Below are 19,862 nucleotides of genomic sequence, written 5' to 3' on the forward strand. Positions count from 1 at the left end.
CATTCCACCATCTTCAAAGAGTATAGATCCATCTTCATAATCAGACGTTAGTCAACGTCTTCGTGGCAAATTTACTCTCCAAAGTATCCCACAACCTCTTCGGCGATGTTTCCGTCAACACGGTAATCTTTATCTGCGCGGTGAGTGCCAATCGAATCTTGCTAATAGCCTTTTTCCAGATCATACTCCTATCACCTTTTTTCATACCTCATGGCTTTACATCTTCCAAGGCAACATCAAGACCTTGTTGTACCAAATAGTCTTGAATTTTGTTTTGCCACATAGTAAAATCACTCTTTCCATCAAAGAGCGGAACCTCATATTTCAAAGTAGTGAACATAGTGCTTAATAACTCTCCAATAAACAAGCACTTCCAACAACCAAATAAATTGAGGCTAAAAAATAATGTCAGGAACTAAAATCAGTCAGAACCGACCTTTCTGGCAGAAATCTGGTGTGTTGCCGGATGCCACTGCAGAACTGCAACCTGGACTGCTGGCGTGCGTCAACTTCTCTCGAAACACCTTTTGCTCCTTCTCTTCTCCCTTTGCCAAGACCTCACTCAAAAATGACCTCACTCTGATACCACTTGTTACGGAAATTCTAGGAAATCAAGACGAGACAAACAAGGACACAATAACACAAGAATTTGGTAACCCAGTTCGATCACGATGATCTATATCTGGGGGCGCTGCCAAGCTAGGAATTTTACTATAAAGTACGCAGACACATGTTAAAGTGAGAATACATGGATATTTATAGGCTAAGTCTATACCAATAATATCCAAATCATATCCCTAGAGTTTAGGATATAATCAGCCTTCATATCTCAACATTATTGTCTATATTGGCACAAAGACTCTTTTCTTTTATATTTTTTGAACGAAGAGTGATATATGGCGACAATAAATATTTTAGAGTTTTCTCTTTTTTAGTTTTCTAGTGTATAATCATTGCGGTGTTTTATAAAAATATATATATTTTTTTCACAATAAATATTAGAACTAAAAATAAAAATAAAACTAAATTTTTAAAGAACAAACTTTTGTAAGTTTTTAATTATTTATATTTATGTATAAATATGTTGGATTTATTTAATAAAAAAATTAGGGTAAATTATATAACACCCCTTGTATTTTAGTAAAAATGCACAAAATACTATGTGCTTTATTTATTGCGTGAAACTCCATTGTACTTGCACGAAACACCCTCCTTCTCCAAAGCTGATATTTGGTTCTAAATAAAGAATTTACGCAATTTTTATACAAATGAAAAATGCAAAATATTTTAAATAATTTTTTAAATAAAATAAATAAATAAATAATCTATTAATCCTTATTTTATAGTTTTTTTAGACAAATTGTTATCTGATTCTAAATATAATATGAATATTTGATATCCAAACCATCAAATTATTATTATTATTATTATTATTATTATTATTATTATTATTATTATTTAATGACATTATTAGATATGATTTCTATATTTTTATTATATACTATATGATATACGAAATAAAATTGAAAAGAGAAAAACATACTCACAAAAAAATGTAAAATGAAAATGATTTTCAATTTATGTATTTGTTACGTATAAAAAGTTGTTATGTATGAAATTTAGAATTAGGTTAAAAAACCCAAGGTAAAAAGAAAAATGGGCCTAGCAATCGAGTTGATCGAACTGGCCGAGGGGCACTATGGGAAACTCAGGTAAAAAAATATATTTCTAAGGAAATAGTAGGTCGGAAGGTCCTCAGGTTGGGAGGTCCTCGGGACGGAAAGTCCTCAGGACGGAAAGTCCGCAGGTCGGGAGGTCCTCAGGTCAGAAAGTCCTCAGGACGGAAAGTCCGCAAGTCGGAAGATCCTCAGGTCAGGAGGTCCTCAGGTCGGGAGGTCCTCAGGTCGGGAGGTCCTCAGGATGGAAAGTTCTCAGGATCGGAAGGTCCTCAGGTCGGGAGGTCCTCAGGTCGGAAATTCCTCAAGTCGGATGGTCTCTTAGTCGGGACGTTTGCGGCTGGACCAACAAGTCGGATGGTCTCTTAGTCGGGACGTTTGCGGCTAGACCAACAAGTCGGATGGTTTTTAAGTCGGGACGTTTGCGGCTAGACCAACAGGTCGGATGGTCTTTAAGTCGGGACGTTTGCGGCTAGACCAAACAGGTCGGATGGTCTTTAAGTCGAGACGTTTGCGGCTGGACCAAACAAGTCGGGTGGTCTGCAAGTCGGGAGGTTAGTAGTCGGACCAACAAGATGGAAGAGTTGCGTTCGGGCCAAAAGAGCGGAGGGTCTGCGGTCAGTCCAAAGAGGCGGATACTATTGAGAGTAAATGAGAATGATCCTGTGGTCAGTTGGGGGCACGTGTCAGCAGGAGAAGGGTTAGCAGACGGTTGAAAAAGAGACGTTGCAACCGTTCGGGCGACGGTTTTTAGTACTGTTTCTCTAGGGATATTTAAGGATTTAAATTTTTCTTCTTCAGGCATCTTCAATCAACTTCAACAAAGCAAAGTCAGATTCGGGGATCACCACTTAAATTTTCAGTATTTTAGTTTCCAGTTAATTATCTTATGTACCGTACAGTGTTTAGAGATTCCTAATCTCAGACGCTAATTAATCAAGTTTAAAGATATTTTCCATATCTTTGAATTTTACTTTTTGTTTGTTGAAAAATACATCAACAAATTGGCGACCACAGTGGGAGAAAGGCAAGATTGCTGATCCTACAGTACCAGAGAATTTCATACGACTGAGGTCCGGCCGAATCATCAGAAAAATCAATATGGCAGGCACACAACCTCAGTCATCATCAGCACCGGTGGGAGAAAATGTTTCACCACTAGTCATATCAAATCCAGGGGAGATCCCTCAACCACCTACCGATTGGTTGTCGTATGTTCAACAATTGAACAATCAGCATACTTCAGCGATGCAGAACATGTTGCGCGAGCAACAAAACATCATGTTGCGCGAGCAACAAAATCTTATGCAGAACATGTTAGATCAAGGATTATCAAGGGTTACTCTTCAACCCACTCAGACGCCGCCAGGGGTGTCACCATCAAGAATGCAAACGAATTTTGCAGGGCCATCATATGTGGACAGTACACTTCCTAGCGCCACAAACTTCAACCGAACATATAGGGGAAAGACCCCTCTGACTTTCCCAAATAATGTTCCTTTGGGGCCAAGGGTTGAAAATGTGCAACCGAACATTACAAGAGAGGAAAGGCCAGGGGGACATGTGGAGGATCCCATTCATATTCCTGTGCAAAATCCCATTGATGTTCCTGATCATCAACAGTTTCATTTGGGTGATGAAATTGCTCACGTATTGAGGGTTCAGTTTGGTCTAAATCCTCAGATGGCCAACCGACCTGCTTATCAGAGACCATTTCCAGAAAGGATTATTAATGAATATCCTCTCCCAAGGAATTACAGGCCACCAGATTTTCATGCTTTTTCTGGAGAGGATGGGTCCTCTACTATAGAGGATGTGGGGCGTTTTACAGCACAGTTAGGGGAGATTGGTAACAACCCTTTTTACAAGTTACAACTGTTTGGATTGTCCCTAATTAGAACTGTTTTTTCGTGGTTTGTAAGTCTGCCGCTTGGGCAGATACAAACTTGGGAAGTTTTAGAGATGACATTTCATGCCAGATTTTTCAATCCCTTGCCAACAGTTTCTTTGACTGATTTATTGGAGTTGAAACAATATCCAGAGGAATCAGCTTCACAATTTATTGAGAGGGTGCGATTAATGAAGGGACGATGTCCTACTATAATCAATGAGAAATAGATGACCAACTTAGTGGTCCAAAACATGCATGGTCGCCTAAGGGATGCACTCACTGCACATGATGTCGAGGATTTGACAAGTCTCGCATCCAAGGCTGGACGTTTGGAATCGCTTTTCAGGGAAAGAGATCAGAATTTCAGGTGTAATAAAGGCCAACATATGGCTAGTATGGAAACAGAGGCACATGACTTTGATTATGATCAAACAGAAGAGATGATGGCCGAAATAATTTCAGGGAAACCTTATGTATGCTCTAAGTTAAAGCCAGCACCAGGAACAGAAGCTAAAGGGCAACCGACTTTTGACAGTTCAAAAGCCCATGAGATATTTGACATTCTGTTAACTGATAGTCAGATTCGAATTCCTAAAGGGCATAGGTTAGCTACTAAGGAAGAGATTAAAGGGAGGCCATACTGTAAGTGACATAACTCCTTCACACATAATACAAGTCAATGCACTAGTTTTCGAAATGAGATCTAAAAGGCGATTAAGGCAGGTCGGCTCAAGTATATTACTTTGGGAGTAGAGCAGCAACCATTTCCAAAAGTAAACACATCAATGGTTAATATACAAGCAACTTCCAGAAAAGAAAAAGGAAACTCATTAAACAGTGGCCGACCAGAGGAGAAACTCAAAGTTTGTGAAAAAACAGTGGCTGAAAAATGGGACAACCAAGATAGTTCCTTTGATGTGGAATTAAAGGACCAGATTTTAGTTCGGGACCACCTGACCAGGAGGACGGGTACGGTCGGAAGCAAATGGACTCGAAATAAGAAACCTTTACCAATTGATGTGGATCCTTGCTTCCCAGGCATGAATCGTACTCAGATTCGGAATGCCAAACGCAGTATGCTGCGAGATACAGAGACAAGGTCGCCTCATCAAAGCAAACCAACGACAGCCGAGGCATTCCCAATTATACTGAGCAAGGTCGGTCCATCAGGGTCGTCTCTTTTGAGCAGCCAAATGAGCCAGAGGAAGTTCGGTTCAGCGGGGGTGCCTCATCAAAGCAGCCGACCAGCGTACGGGACATTGCTAATTTCAAAGAGGGAGGTCGGTCCATGCAAAAGAAGGGTAAAGGCTTGTCGGATCAAATAGTTAAGGGTTTTAGATGTCAACATTGTGAGAAGATTAACATTAACCTATCACTAGAGGAATTTCGCTTGGAATCTTTGACCGTTCAACACAAATTGGAAGTCGGAGACGAAATTCCAGAGAAGGATTCAAGGTCTGTCAAATCTCGACTAGGGCCACGTATTCCTTGCCGAATGACAGAAATTAATTGGGTTGAGGAAGAGCCTTTATGGGCAAGTCTGGTGGATGAGTCTGTAGAAGAACCAGAATGGGCAAAAATTGCAGATCCTGACTTTCAATTAGAGGTCCCTCCAATAGTCTTCCCTCCCATTCCAGAAGGTGTGGCGTCTCATTTGAAGCCCCAGTACGTTAATGCTCATATTTGTGGGAAACCAATTACAAAGGTTTTCATAGATAATGGGGCCGTTTTTAATATAATGCCATTAAAGACTCTCAAGAAGTTGGGGAAGGGGATTTATGATCTATCTCCTGTGGATTTTGAGATGACTAGCTTTACAGGGCAGCCGACCAGACCAGAAGGCATGCTGGTCGCCTCCATTGAAGTCGGTCCAAAGAAGATTTCTTCTGTCTTCTTCGTGGTGGATGCAGACACCACATATTCAATCCTGCTTGGACGAGATTGGATTCATGCATCTAAATGTGTGCCATCAACACTGCATCATCAATTGATGTTCTGGGAAGGCAATCTGGTTTTTAAAATGGAGGCAAATGACAATCCTTTTGGAGTATCAGAACAAGTAGAAGAATCAGTTTACTATTCTGGTCATGTACCTCCAATGTATCAGTTTTTTATGGCTAATGACTACCCAAAGAAGGGTTTAAGTTCATTGGCCAGAATTCAATGTTCTTTTAAAGAACAGTTGTACTATATGGCTCTTTAGTAAGCCATACCTACTTTATATAATACTTTCCTTATGGAAGAAGCAGAATTGCAAGATTGTAGTTTACTTATTAATAAGTATTATTTAGATCAGCTTTTGAAAAAAGTAGAAAAAATAGAAAAGTGTGATGTTCATTTCTAAGAAGATGAACAATTTCGTTGGCCTGATTTGTTAGAAAAAACAGAGCCAACTTTCTCAGCACAAGATCCTTTGTTGGAATTTAATTTAGGAACCGACCTGGTTCCAAAGGTAATCAGGATGAGTGGTTATTTGTCTAAAGAGCAACAAACATTAATGCTCGAAGTTATAAGAAACAATATTGATTGTTTAGCTTGGGACTATTCAGAAATGCCTGGATTGGAGCGAAGTCTGATAGAATATCGATTGCCCATTAAGAAGGATTTCAAACCTTGTAAGCAATCTCCAAGACGTATGAGTCCTGATTTGATGCCTCAGATTAAAGAAGAGATTCAGAAGCTTCTTAAAGTAGGTTTTATCCGACCTTGCCGTTATGCAGACTGATTGGCCAACATTGTACCAGTGGTTAACAAAAATGGTAAGATCAGGATATGCATTGATTTCATAGATCTTAACATGGCCACCCCTAAAGACGAGTATGTGATGCCTATGGCTGACATGCGAACTGACTCAGCAGCAAGGCACAGAATTCTTAGTTTGATGGATGGTTATGCAGGATATAACCAAATCTTTATGGCAGAGGAAGATATTCACAAGATAACATTTAGATGCCCAGGAGCATTAGGCATTTATGGGTGGACGGTTATGCCTTTTGGGTTGAAGAATGCTGGGGCGACTTATCAGAGGGCAATGAATGCAATTTTTCATGACTTGATTGGTAAGTCTATGGAAGTCTACATTGATGATGTTATTGTCAAGTCTTCTAGTTTTGAGGAACATTTGAGGGATCTTAAAGATGCTTTCAGTCGGATGAAGAAATATAAATTGAAAATGAACCCAACTAAGTGTGCTTTCGGTATAACAGCTGGGAGTTTTCTGGGGTTTTTGGTTCATGAGAGGGGTATCGAGATCGATGCTAACAAAGCCAAGGCAATTCTTACCAGCCGACCACCTCAGACGATTAAAGAGATTCAAAGTCTGTTGGGGAAAGTGAATTATCTCAGGCGGTTCATTTCCAATGCTGCAGACAAGGTCAGACCAATCACTAGGTTATTAAGAGCAGGAGGAAACCCCTTTGAGTGGGGACCAGACCAACAGATGGCTTTGGAGGCTATAAAGCAGGCATTAACTCAACCACCTGTGTTGATGCCTCCCAAGGAAGGTCGGCCCCTCAAACTTTATTTGGCAAATACTCATGAAGTGGTCAGTTGCTTATTGGCTCAAGATGGAGATGATGGAAAGGAAAGGGCAATTTATTATTTGAGTAGGACTCTCACAGGGCCAGAATTAAATTACACGATGCCAGAGAAGATGTGTTATTCACTAGTGTTTGCATGCACCAAACTTGAACATTACATGCTGCCAAGAAGAGTTGAGGTTATTTCAAAGGTTGATCTCATCAAGTTGATTTTGCAAAGACCTACGATGCAGGGGAGACTTATGAAGTGGGCAATTAAGTTAGCCTCTTTTGATTTGTATCATTCTCCTTTGAGGGCGGTCAAGGGCCAAGCAGTAGCAGACTTTTTGGCAGACTTCACAGGTCGTGAAGAGCAACCGACTGGGTGTATATCTTATGTAAGCACCCGAAATTGGTTAATGTTTTTTTATGGTTCTACCCAGGAAACAGATCCGGTGCAGGCGTCCTGTTGGAAGGACCAGATGGCCAAAGGGTCAATTTGCAGCTGCAATTGGAAGATATGACCCATAATTCAGCAGAATATGAAGCCTTGATCTTGGGATTTGAGGCTTTGATAGCCAAAAAAGTTCAGTCGGTTATTATAAAATGGGACTCTCAATTGGTGATTAACCAGGTGAACAAAAAGTATGTTTGCAATTATCCCCACCTGCGGAGGTACAGAGATTTGGTAGGTCGTTTGCTATCAAAGATCTCCGAAGTGATAATCGAGTTCGTCCCTAGAGAGGAGAATCAGTTTGCAGATAATTTAGCTTAAAAAGCTTGCAAGGGAATTCTAAAAGGTATGTGCGCAGAGGTCGGCCCTGAGATTGAAACAGGAGCCAACTGGAGAACTGAAGAAGGAACCATCTGGCAGATTGAAGCAGGAACCGACTGGAGGATAGAACTTGTCATGTATTTGCAAGATCCAGGAGCAAATGTGCCAATTGGAATTCGTTTGAAAGCTTTGCGATTTCAATTGGTAGAAGGAGTGTTATATAAAAGGACTTTTGAAGGATTGCTTTTGAAATATTTGGGTCCCGAGCAGGCTTTGGAGATGATGATAGAAGTACATAGCGGAATATGTGGAGCTTATCGAGCAGGTCTGAACATGAGATGGGCTATTCATCATTTAGGTTTCTTTTGGCCAAAGATTTACGAGGATTGCATACAATTTGCCAAGGGCTGCCAAGAATGTCAGAGGCATGGGCAACTAATTCATTTACCAGTGACAGAATTGCAAGCGATGGTGAAACCATGGCCCTTTAAATCTTGGGCTATGGATATTATTGGTAAAATTCATCCTCCTTCGTCCAAGAACCATTGTTTTATTTTGGTTGCAACAGATTATTTCACCAAATGGGTGGAGGTGGTTGCTTTGAAAAATGTAGATCAGAAGGAGGTGATCGATTTTGTGCTGAATCAAATCATATATAGATATGGTATACCTCATTCAATAACAACCGACCAAGGTCTGGTCTTTACTGGAGAGAAATTTTTGAGCTTCTTGGCAGAGTTTGGCATTCGTCTGAGTCATTCTTCACCTTATTATCCCCAAGCTAATGGGCAGGCAGAAGCAGCTAACAAGATTATCATTGGGATTATCAAGAAAACGATTGAGGGGATCCCAAGGAAATGACATTTGTTGTTATCTCGAGCCTTATGGGCACATAGGAATAATAGAAGTTCTGCCACAGGGTTCTCACCATATCAACTCACTTTTGGACAAGATGTTGTGTTACCAGCCGAAATGCAGGTCTCATCTGGACGCACAAGCTTTACCAATGATGAATTTACTGAGGAATATCAACAAATGATCTTGCAGCAATTGGAAAGTCTGGATGTCAATCGACTTCATGCAATTGATCAGATTGTGAAGCAAAATGAGATCAAGGCCAAGACTTATGGAAAGAAAATCTTTTACAGAACATTCAAGGAAGGAGATCTGGTCTGGAAGACTATTCTTCCAACTTATAAGAAGGTTGACCAATTAGGAAAGTGGTCCCCGAATTGGGAGGGGCCATTCATAATTCGAAAGGAGATTGTTAAAGGTGCCTTTATTATTATAAATCAAGAAGGTAAAAGGGTACACGACTGTATTAATGCTAGATATCTGAAGAGGTATTTTCCTGCCTTTTCAGATTACAAGAAAGCATGAAACAGTAAGTTTTGTGAACCCATTTGCCAAGGGTTCGAACCTAACAAGGGTTCATTCATTGTCAGATGTTGAATTATGTCGAGGGCCACTTTCTCCTGAGTCAGAATCATCATTCCAATGGTTAGGGATAAGTTCTGGCTCTTCATCAATAAGGTCTTCAAAGCTAGGTCAGTACTTCTCCCATTGGTCCTGCATCTTCTCAAGATCATAGTCAGTTCGGGCTTTCGTGTCAGTTATGGCTTGGCGTTCACGATCAAAAAAAGTGCGTGATCTTGAAAAGACTACACGTTGGTTGGAGAAGGTGTGATCCCAGCCAAAGTCTGGAAGTATGGCTGTCACCTGGTGCTCAATCAAATCCATGTGATGATCGATGTCGGGAAGGCGACTTTGAATATCCCGAAGGGTCTCATATCCTTCTAGCACGTTTTCCATCAGGCGAATGACACGGTGGATGGTCTTTCGGCCTCGTTGGGAAAACCTGAATTTGTAATCCAATTGTTGGAGGATGTATAATAGGTCTTCAGCGTGACCTCCAACTGGATGATTACCCACGAAGAAGGGTTGAATGACGCCTTGCCAATTGTTTGTAGGAACATGGGGATAATGAGGTGGCATTTTAAATGCTTGTGAAAAAATGTGTTCAAGGTTGAGTAAACGTTTATCTGTTGATTTGCAGGGACATCAAATGTTTATAAGGAGATAATTGGCGGGTTCCCCAAAGAGTTGGAGTTTTGGAAGGTGATCATTAATAAAAGGAGAGAAATTTTATTTACCAAGTCAAAATTTACAAAAGAGATCCTAAAACATTTTTTATTTGAGACCATTTGTCTTATGTTCTGGAGCGTCGCCTGTTATTAGCAGCCGACTGGTACTGCTTTATGAGTTGGGATCGGGCGTGAATCTTCAACTCCTGGTCCAGGTCGGCTGCATTGCTTTGGTATCGATCAATCAGACATTGCTCGTCGTTGATATGTCCTTCCAGGACAGACCTTTCTTGTTGAAGCGCCCTCAGCTCTGCCTTTTTTTGCTGAATTGACCCCTCTATTTGTGCCTTGGCATTATTCAGGCCTTCTAGTCGGCCAATTGCCTGTTGGATGGATTCTTTGGTTTTGGTCAAGGAAGCCTCCAGACTTATTCGTTCCAAATCAGGTGAGGGTGTCTCAGCTGTCAAAAGTTGGGCGAACAGAACTTCATTCCGGAGTTCGGATAGTTGTTCCATTAATTGATGAAGAATGGGGGCAGCAGCCGACTCTGAAGACATTTGGAACAAGAGACCACCAACAGCTTGAAGAAGGTTGTCAAGCAAGTCTGACCCCAGGTCGGGGAAAGATTGGTCAACAGCCTGTGCAATTACAGTTCGGACGTCCGTCGGAATGGGGACCGCCGACAAGAGGGCTAGATCAGGACATCTCTGAAATAAAAGATGTTTATCTCAGGCTGAATGGAGAAATAAATGTTAAGAATTAATTGTGCAAGGTTGTACGTACCTTTGGACGGATGGTGGTCGCTGAAGGTGCCAAAATAACCCTAAGTCTGGAGGGTTGGGCGGCTGGTATTTCGATAGCTGATTCGTCGGCTGCTTTGAGTGGATGCTGAGGTACGGATCTAGGTCCCTGAATGGTGGAAATATAGTGTGTCAAAGGTCATGCTAGCTTGTATTTTGGTACTTTGGAGGAAGGGATTTCAAGTGTTTACCAGATTGACAGAGGTCTCTGAGTCAGAAGAGGGAATCTCTTGTAACTCCTGTAAGAGTCCCCTTGGCTGAGCAAGTACGGGCTCTGCGTCCTATCTATCAGCCTCTGGTAGAGGGTCGGCTGCCCCTGGGTCGGCAACCTCCAAGTCGGCTGCCCTTGGGTCGGCAACCGCCAAGTCGGTTACTCCCAGGTCGGCTGCCCTTTGAGTTGATGCGTCTGGAGCGTTTGTATCAGGGGCAGCAGAAGTAGATATGGGCATGGCGACCGGTGCCATAATAGAAAGAGAAGGGTCTGAAGTAGCATAAGGTAACCTGCCCATTTCTGAAGCAGTCGCCTCACTAGGAGATGAGACTCTTGTTGTTGCCTGTTCAGCGGCTGAGGGTACTTTATTCGAAGCCCGGTGCTTGGTCGGGGGCTCAGGTTCTGACAGTTGGTCAGTTGGTGTGTGCATTTTCGTCGACATAAGAGTGGTTTCAGGGATTGATCCATCGATGGGAAGTGCAGGGACGTATCGATTCGCCATGGTTAGAGTTGTAGAGATTATGATTCACAAAGGCTCGTATGAAAGGAAGGAAGGTTTGGTGGAATCAGGAGTGTTGCAGTAACTGATGCAGTTGCTAAGGTAATTTCTCAGTAGGGTTGTGGTTTGTGAACTTCCAAACGACGATTGATGAATAGCATTTGAAAGTCCCTTGGCGGCGGGCAAGTTGGTACGTATGAAATTTAGAATTAGGTTAAAAAGCCCAAGGTAAAAAGAAAAATTGCCTAGCAATCGAGTTGATCGAACTGGCCGAGGGGCACCATGGGAAACTCAGGTAAAAAAGATATATTTCTAAGGAAAAGTAGGTCGGAAGGTCCTCAGGTCGGGAGGTCCTCGGGACGGAAAGTCCTCAGGACGGAAAGTCCGCAGGTCGGAAGGTCCTCAGGTCGGAGGTCCTCAGGTCGGGAGGTCCTCAGGTCAGAAAGTCCTCAGGATGGAAAGTCCGCAGGTCGGAAGGTCCTCAGGTCGGGAGGTCCTCAGGTCGGAAAGTCCTCAGGTCGGGAGGTCCTCAGGATGGAAAGTCCTCGGGACGGAAGGTCCTCAGGTCGGGAGGTCCTCAGGTCGGGAGGTCCTCAGATCGAAAGTCCTCAAGTCGATGGTCTCTTAGTCGGGACGTTTGCGGCTGGACCAACAAGTCGGATGGTCTCTTAGTCGGGATGTTTGCGGCTAGACCAACAAGTCGGATAGTTTTTTTTTAAGTCGGGACGTTTGCGGCTAGACCAACAGGTCGGATGGTCTTTAAGTCGGGACGTTTGCGGCTGGACCAAACAAGTCGGGTGGTCTGCAAGTCGGGAGGTTAGTAGTCGGACCAACAAGATGGAAGAGTTGTGTTCGGGCCAAAAGAGCGGAGGGTCTGCGGTCAGTCCAAAGAGGCAGATACTGTTGAGAGTAAATGAGAATGATCCTGTGGTCGGTTGGGGGCACGTGTCAGCAGGAGAAGGGTTAGCAGACGGTTGAAAAAGAGACGTTGCAACCGTTCGGGCGACGGTTTTCAGTACTGTTTATCTAGGGATATTGAAGGATTTAAATTTTTCTTCTTCAGGCATCTTCAATCAACTTCAACAAAACAAAAGTCAGATTCGGGGATCACCACTTTAAATTTTCAGCATTTTAGTTTCCAGTTAATTATCTTATGTACCGTATAGTGTTTAGAGATTCCTAATCTCAAACGTTAATTAATCAAGTTTAAAGATATTTTCCATATCTTTAAATTTTACTTTTTGTTTGTTGAAAAAATACATTAACAATATTATTTAATAAACATAATAGGCTTTATCCTTTTTAAGTAGAATAAAACAATAACCGCATGATTTTTTTTGTTAATTTTTTTTTGTTAATTAAACAGTCTATTATATTTAATTAACTTTTAACTTATTAACTCTCAGTTCATTATCATTATCATCATCCAATCATTTAATTTCATTCATATTAACTAAATTATATTTTGTTTGAACTAATTGTAATTCTATTGTATGATCTTCATACATAAATATTGAAAATATTTTTGTCTAGGTTAAAAATTAACTAAATTAATGTATTCTCTTACCCCTTTTTTTTTTTTTTTTTTGTTAACATATATTTTCTTACAATATATGTAAACATGGGTGTGTTTAATTATCTATATTAATACGGCTGAATTAACTATATTAATTTGAAGGTATCTAAATTGAAGTAAATTATCATAAAATGAATGCAGCCCAATTTATTTTTTATTCATGTGCATTATATTGATGGATTGTTGACACTTTCAAAATAAATAAATAAATAAAATTGAATGCGATTGAGAACTTGATGCAACAGTGTCTTTGATAGAAATATGATGTTCTTGTAGTTGGTCCCGGAAATAAGAGAAACAAATTATTTTTATCTTACATTTCATTTATAATATTTTATAAATTGTCTTTAAAAAAATAAAATAAGATGATTACCTAATAAATAAAGAAAAACATATTAATATTAGAATATATCAAATTTAAAATGACAGTAAAAAATTTAATTACAACATAACCCAATGGCCAGAAAGCAAAATACATCAATTCCAGCACAGCCCATATAAACACACATTTGATCAAATACAACACAAAAATCACTCAAATCTTCAAAAAAAAAAAAAAAAAAAAAAAGGGACACCACCTTGTTTCTAAGCATTGAACTCATGGTTTGGAGGAAAAGGCTTACAGTTGGATAGATTCATAGAGTTCCTATTCTAAATGGATAGCATCCATTGTTAGGATAGAAATCAATTGAATCTTAAATAAATGATAACCCAAGAAATGTGGGTTCCTATTCGTTTCCGTCGACGGTAGACCTTCAAAAAGCGACGACGTTGCACCACATCATTCATTCCATCCTCTATGCAGCTTTCTTGTTTAACAGGCACGAGTTCGGCCTCTGTTACGGGTCTGGAGACATCCATTCTCTCATCGGAGATACCTCCCATCGGCTGGCTAAATTCTAAACCATCGGCTACTAAGGCAGGCTTCCCAACTCGGCCAAGCACCACAAATGCCAAAAGCTTTCAGAGATAAAAGCAACTAGAGAGAGAAAGTGTGGGGAAAAATTATGAGGGGTGGATTGCCAATGCTGGAGTGAATACAAATGAGGGGGTGGGGGCCCTTTTATAACTCAAGGACTCCACAAGATTAGTCTACAATGTACAACTATCACAGCGATATGTACAACGATTTTATAATACTTTCTAAAATAATTCTGAATATGCTAGGGAATATTCTCTTTTCAAGATGGTCAGAATATGATAAGGAATATTCCTTAGTCTGAATATGCTAAGAAATATTCCTCTGTCAAAATGGTTAGAATATGCTAGGGAATATTCCAAGTCTAGAACCTTCCGCCACCAAGTTTGAATGAATTTTTTTGCACAACCGAAAATTCTAAGTATGGAAAAATCACTGTACTGCGATCACCTCGAAGCTTGATCGTGAAAATTCTCCCTCACCTAAACCTTGACATCCTCGTCAAGTCCTCGGTAAGGGCAGATAGTTACTTCGACGGATTGAAGTTAACCCGTAACATGGAGTTTAGAGGCATTCATTCTTTCTAGGGAGATATTTTCCGTCAACTTGCTAAATCCTAAACCATTGAGTTGGAATATTATACTAAAGAAAGATTGAAAACCATTCAATTTATATTGATTTTTTTCAAATGCAATTAAAACCAATAGGATAATAAGACGAAAAGTAAATAGCAACAAAAATATCTTGACAATGTCAGCTCCGTTCAATTACAAATGCAAGAAATTAGATGCTTTCAAAGATTAAATGTAAAGAAAAAATAAAAGAAAACAAAGAAAAAAGTATACCAAGTGGCGGCATCAATGGGCTCATAGGGTCTTTTGAGTGGCTAACATGAGGTTGCATCAAGATGAATAGATCCTCGTTTCCTTCCTATGATTCGCTCTTTTCCTTTTTTCATTTTCTTTCCCGTCTCTTGCATCTTATAAATTATACCATGGATATTAGCTTTTGTTGATACCATACCACAAAATAAACCCCATATGCAACTTCAAAAGGTATATATATACACATATATATATTGGATTTAAGGTGTAAAATTCTCAGCAACATCAAGCAATATAATCTAGAAAGACAAGAAACATACCTATGAAGACAGAAGTGAAAATGAAAATGTGAAATCTAATCGCAAACTAGGGATGTTCTATGCGGATGGAGGGGGTATATTTTAGACACATCTATTAAACAAGAGTCACTTGAATTACAACATAAATGAATGAATAATTTATAGTATCAAATTATTCTGGAAAATATGATTTTTCTACGTAACAATTATTATTTGGTTACACAAACTGAATATAGCATTAGAGCGTATAAAAAAAGCCACAGATTCACAAAAAGATGACAAACCTAAAACGTGAAACTTTCTCAACATGGAAAGTGTCGGTGCGTAAAAATGCAATACAAGTACCAAATTACAACTGCAACGCTCAAAGTTTCAGCAATGCCCACCTAGTTCACAACCTTTGGTCGTATACTTAACCAAGCAAATCCATACATAAATTCTGCATGCACTGTCTACATGATGAATCAAGAACTACGTTACAGATCTTCAATCCAGGACAGTGTTTATTCCATAATAGAAAATGTTTAACCAACACGAACAACAGCATCTTTTCTTGCAGAGATTTTTTAAAACTAAACTCTTAAGATCACAACATCAAATTTTCAACATGAAACTACATTTATATCCCAGCAAGATGCAGTTTTCCTAGGAAGAAATGTTCTCCAGTTAAATAGTCAATGATTTACCAAAGCATAAATTTAAAAACTTTTTTGATTCAACTTTAAGGTATATGACCTTCTCAGGCACCCTATCTACTAGAAATGATGGCCCCAAATTTCAATCTATTCCTGCTATTTTGTAATTATTTATTTTGCTACTTTTGCCCTTGATTATCTCGTAAAGAATCAGCAATACCTGAGTATGATCAAGAAGCATGAGAAAACTACATCTGACTGAGGGTTATTTGTTGGTATTTTAAGCTTCTTGCTCATAGGGAAAAGCCAACAGAAGCGGAGGTGAAAGCACCCACAATCGCAGAAACTTTGCAATAGGCAGGTATGTAGCTCGCGTTATTGAGATTATTTGACACAACCATTGTGCTTGCACTACATCGCGGCCATCATTCTTCTCTACAATTTAGTTTCGACAAAACAAGGATCAACATGCATAGCAGAGGAAATAAGGGAATGCATGGATATAAAAGATGAGTTACTTAATCCCCAAACACCTATTTAAAATTATATGAGAAAATACAGAACCGTAGACCTGCTTTAAAGGTAAATAGTATGGTAAACACACAATAACCATGATAAGAGAACATACCTGGTCAAATAGGAGTTTCACTTTTCCTTGAAACAGAGTTAGTAGCATCAGCTAGTGTTGTACTCCCTCCGTCCCACTAAAAGTGTCCACGTTAGTGTAGAAACGAAAATTTAGATAAAAATTACTAAGTAATTAAAGAGCATATTAGTTAAAATAATTATTGTATAAGTATTATCTAATATATCGATATCATTCGAGAGGCCTTGCTCCTTCATAAAGGCAACTTTTTTCCTGCCTCATGTGAATTAATTGTCTCTTATTACAATGGGTATATTTGATGGCTCCTACTAAAGTAAGCCAACATGTAAGTTTTACAAAACGTGATTAGCACAAGATTTTAATTGATGAATATGTAAGCTAAAATTGCACCACACAGAAACTATGGCTTTTTTGTTTAAATTACATATATTCTTAAAGATTGTTTGCGCGTCTGAAGCCATCGAAATGTAGCTTGTGAGAGCACACAGAAATACACATCAAATAAAGACTAGTAATTGTAAAAAATCAGACGTAAGAAAGTTGTAGCAAGCACATCTATGAGCATTCTTGAGAAAATTGAAGACTCAGAATTGCATATTTGAAGAAATCTAATATTGGTTGCCGCCAATCTTCTTCTTCTTCTTCAATTTCAAACACCTCGATGAGGTGATTTACTTCTTTAACAACACATTCTTCTTCTTCATACTTGCAGGAATCCACCCAAACTTTGCGTATCGGAATATACACTTGTTGATCCGGGATGGATAGAGTCGATGCCAGTTTAGCCAGAGCGTCAGCTTGCCCATTCCCTTTCCTCGGGACATATTCAATAGAGACATCCCCGAGTAACTCAATGAGTGCCTTAGCATACTTTAAGTAAGGCATTAGTTCTGGTTTCTTCACTTTAAACTCTCCAGTGATTTACAACCAGCATGGAGTCCACGTATACTTGAAGTTGGCGTTGCTTGATGTCTATCGCCATTTTTAGGCCGAGGATGAGTGCTTGATACTCAGCCACATTATTTGAACACTTTTCTTTTAAGGAAAAAGAGTATGGAAGGACTTCTCCTTGTGATGTGTCAAATATTACTCCGGCTCCAGCTCCATTTTTGTGTGATGAGCCGTCAAAATACATTTTCCACGGCGGGGTGATTTCGAGAAAAAGTGCGTCTTCATCAGGGAAGTCGTCAGACAACTCCCACTCAGCGGGGATGGGATGATCAACAAGGAAGTCAGCCAATATTTGTCCTTTTACAGCTTTTTGTGGTACATAAATGATTTCGAATTGTTGCAGCTGCAGGTACCACCTCACGAGTCAATCAGAAAGGACAGGCTTTGACATGACATATTTTAAGGGATTTGCTTTAGACACCAACCGGATAGTGTGCGCTTGGAAGTAGTGCTTCAACTTTTTTATGGCGAAGATGAGCGCCAAGCATATCTTTTCCACCGGTGAATAATTTAGTTCATTTGGTGTCATCATTCTACTGAGGTAGTAGAGGGCATTTTCTTTCCCTTTATTGGCTTCCTGTGCTAACAAGGCTCCAACTGAACGTTCTTGTGCAGCGATGTAAAGCGTCAACGGATGTCCAGGAATTGGTGCTGTCAGCACTGGTGACTTTGTCAAGTAGTCTTTGATACTTTGGAATGCCTTCTTGCATGCTTCATCCCAATGGAAAGGCACTTCTTTCTTCATGATTCGACTGAAAGGTTGACATCGTCCAGCGAGGTCAGAGATAAATCTTCTTATATATGCTAATTTCCCTTGTAAGCTTTTTAGCTCGTGGATGTTACGAGGTTCAGGCATTTTTGTGATGGCATCTATCTTTGCCTGTTCAATCTCAATTCCACGACTACGGATAATGAATCCGAGGAATTTTCCGAAGGTGACTCCGAAAGCGCACTTGAGAGGATTCATTTTTAATTGGTAGCGCCTTAACCTTTCAAAAACCTTTCTTAAGTCTTGCAGATGATCTTATTTTCTCTTGGATTTGACAACCAAGTCATCAACATAGCACTCTACATTTTTGTGTAGCATGTCATCAAAGATCTTTTGCATTGCTCTTTGGTAGGTTGCCCCAGCATTTTTCAATCCGAAAGGCATAACTTTGTAACAGTAGATACCTTTTGGTGTACGAAAGGTGGTTAACTCTTCGTCTTCAGGTGCCATACGAATTTGGTTATATCCAGATGATCCATCTATAAAAGAAAGCGCTTCATGTCCTGTCGTTGCATCAATCATCAATTCAGTTATCGGTAAAGGAAAATCATCTTTTGGGCATGCTTCGTTTAAGTCCCGGAAATCCACACAAACTCGGATTTGACTTCCCGGATGAATCCCACTTCAATGAGTTTGTTGACTTCATTTTCAATTTGAGGGATGAGTTCAGGACGGAATCTTCGTTGCGTTTGCTTTACAGAGTGAGCTCCATTCCTCACACCTAGATGGTGGACCGCAACTTTCGGGTCTAAGCCAGGCATTTCTTTATATGACCAAGCGAAGACATCTTGGAATTTGTTGAGAAGTTGGGTGTAGGCATTCATATCATCCTCACCGAGCTCTTTGCTAACATAAACGGGTCTTGGGTGATATTCAATTCCCAAATTGATTTCTTCTAACTCGTCCACTGCAGCTTTGACCCCTTCTTCAATCACGGCTGGTGCATTTCCTGCATTTTCTTCAATCATTGTCTTTTCACCCCCTTCAGTGATGTAGTAGGATGATGCAACACTTTTTTCATTATTTTCTTTGGGTTTGGTGAAGACAACGGTTTACCATTTAGCCTTTAAAACTTTAACACAATGTATCGTCATTTTTGTTTGACGCGTCATGCGGGATGGAAAGCGGCTCTTGATTTCTTCATCCATCTCCACATATTTTGTTGATGTGGAATTCGTCTTGTTTTTCTCTTTATTAATCTTTGGTCCTAACCTTGTGAAGACAGAAGGTTTTAGCCTCTCAAAAACTGATACTCTTGCATTCTTCCCCTTTTGAGGTGAATTGGAAGACAAACTCTCGCTTTCGGTGATATAATGGTTTGCAGCCCTTTTGATAGCGATGCGTACGGGAGCTTGTGGCATGTATCCAAGACCAGCCCTCGAACCTTGGGTTTTCTGTGGTGGTAACTTTCCCAGCGGTGACTCCTCATTTGGATTATATCCAACTTTTGTGAGAAGTTTGTAGGCTTTTGGGCGAAAGCTCTTTTCCTTTTGCAATCGCATAGCCTCTATTTTTTCTTCTTTTCCGTTCCTTGTCTGTGAGAGGGAGATTGGGTTGAGTGGGGTCTTCGGAAGAGTCAAATCTTTCAGAGGCTCAATTAATGAGTCTGCAGAACCTGAGGCAGGTGTTTTTTCTTTATCTCTTGACTTTGCCCCCAAGTTTGGTTGTGGTGCCTTGACATCTTCATGTACCTTGGATTTTTTTGCTTCTGTAGAGAAGTATTTAGCATCCGCAAAGTGTGACTCGGCTTCTGCATATGGCTTTGTGTCTCCGAGAACTTTCTTTGTCACTCCATTTTGAGTGTATTTGAAGCATTGGTGCCACGTTG

The sequence above is a fragment of the Andrographis paniculata genome, unplaced genomic scaffold (genome assembly GCF_009805555.1).
Source record: "Andrographis paniculata isolate CXL003 unplaced genomic scaffold, ASM980555v1 Contig11END, whole genome shotgun sequence".
Classification (NCBI taxonomy): Eukaryota; Viridiplantae; Streptophyta; class Magnoliopsida; order Lamiales; family Acanthaceae; genus Andrographis; species Andrographis paniculata.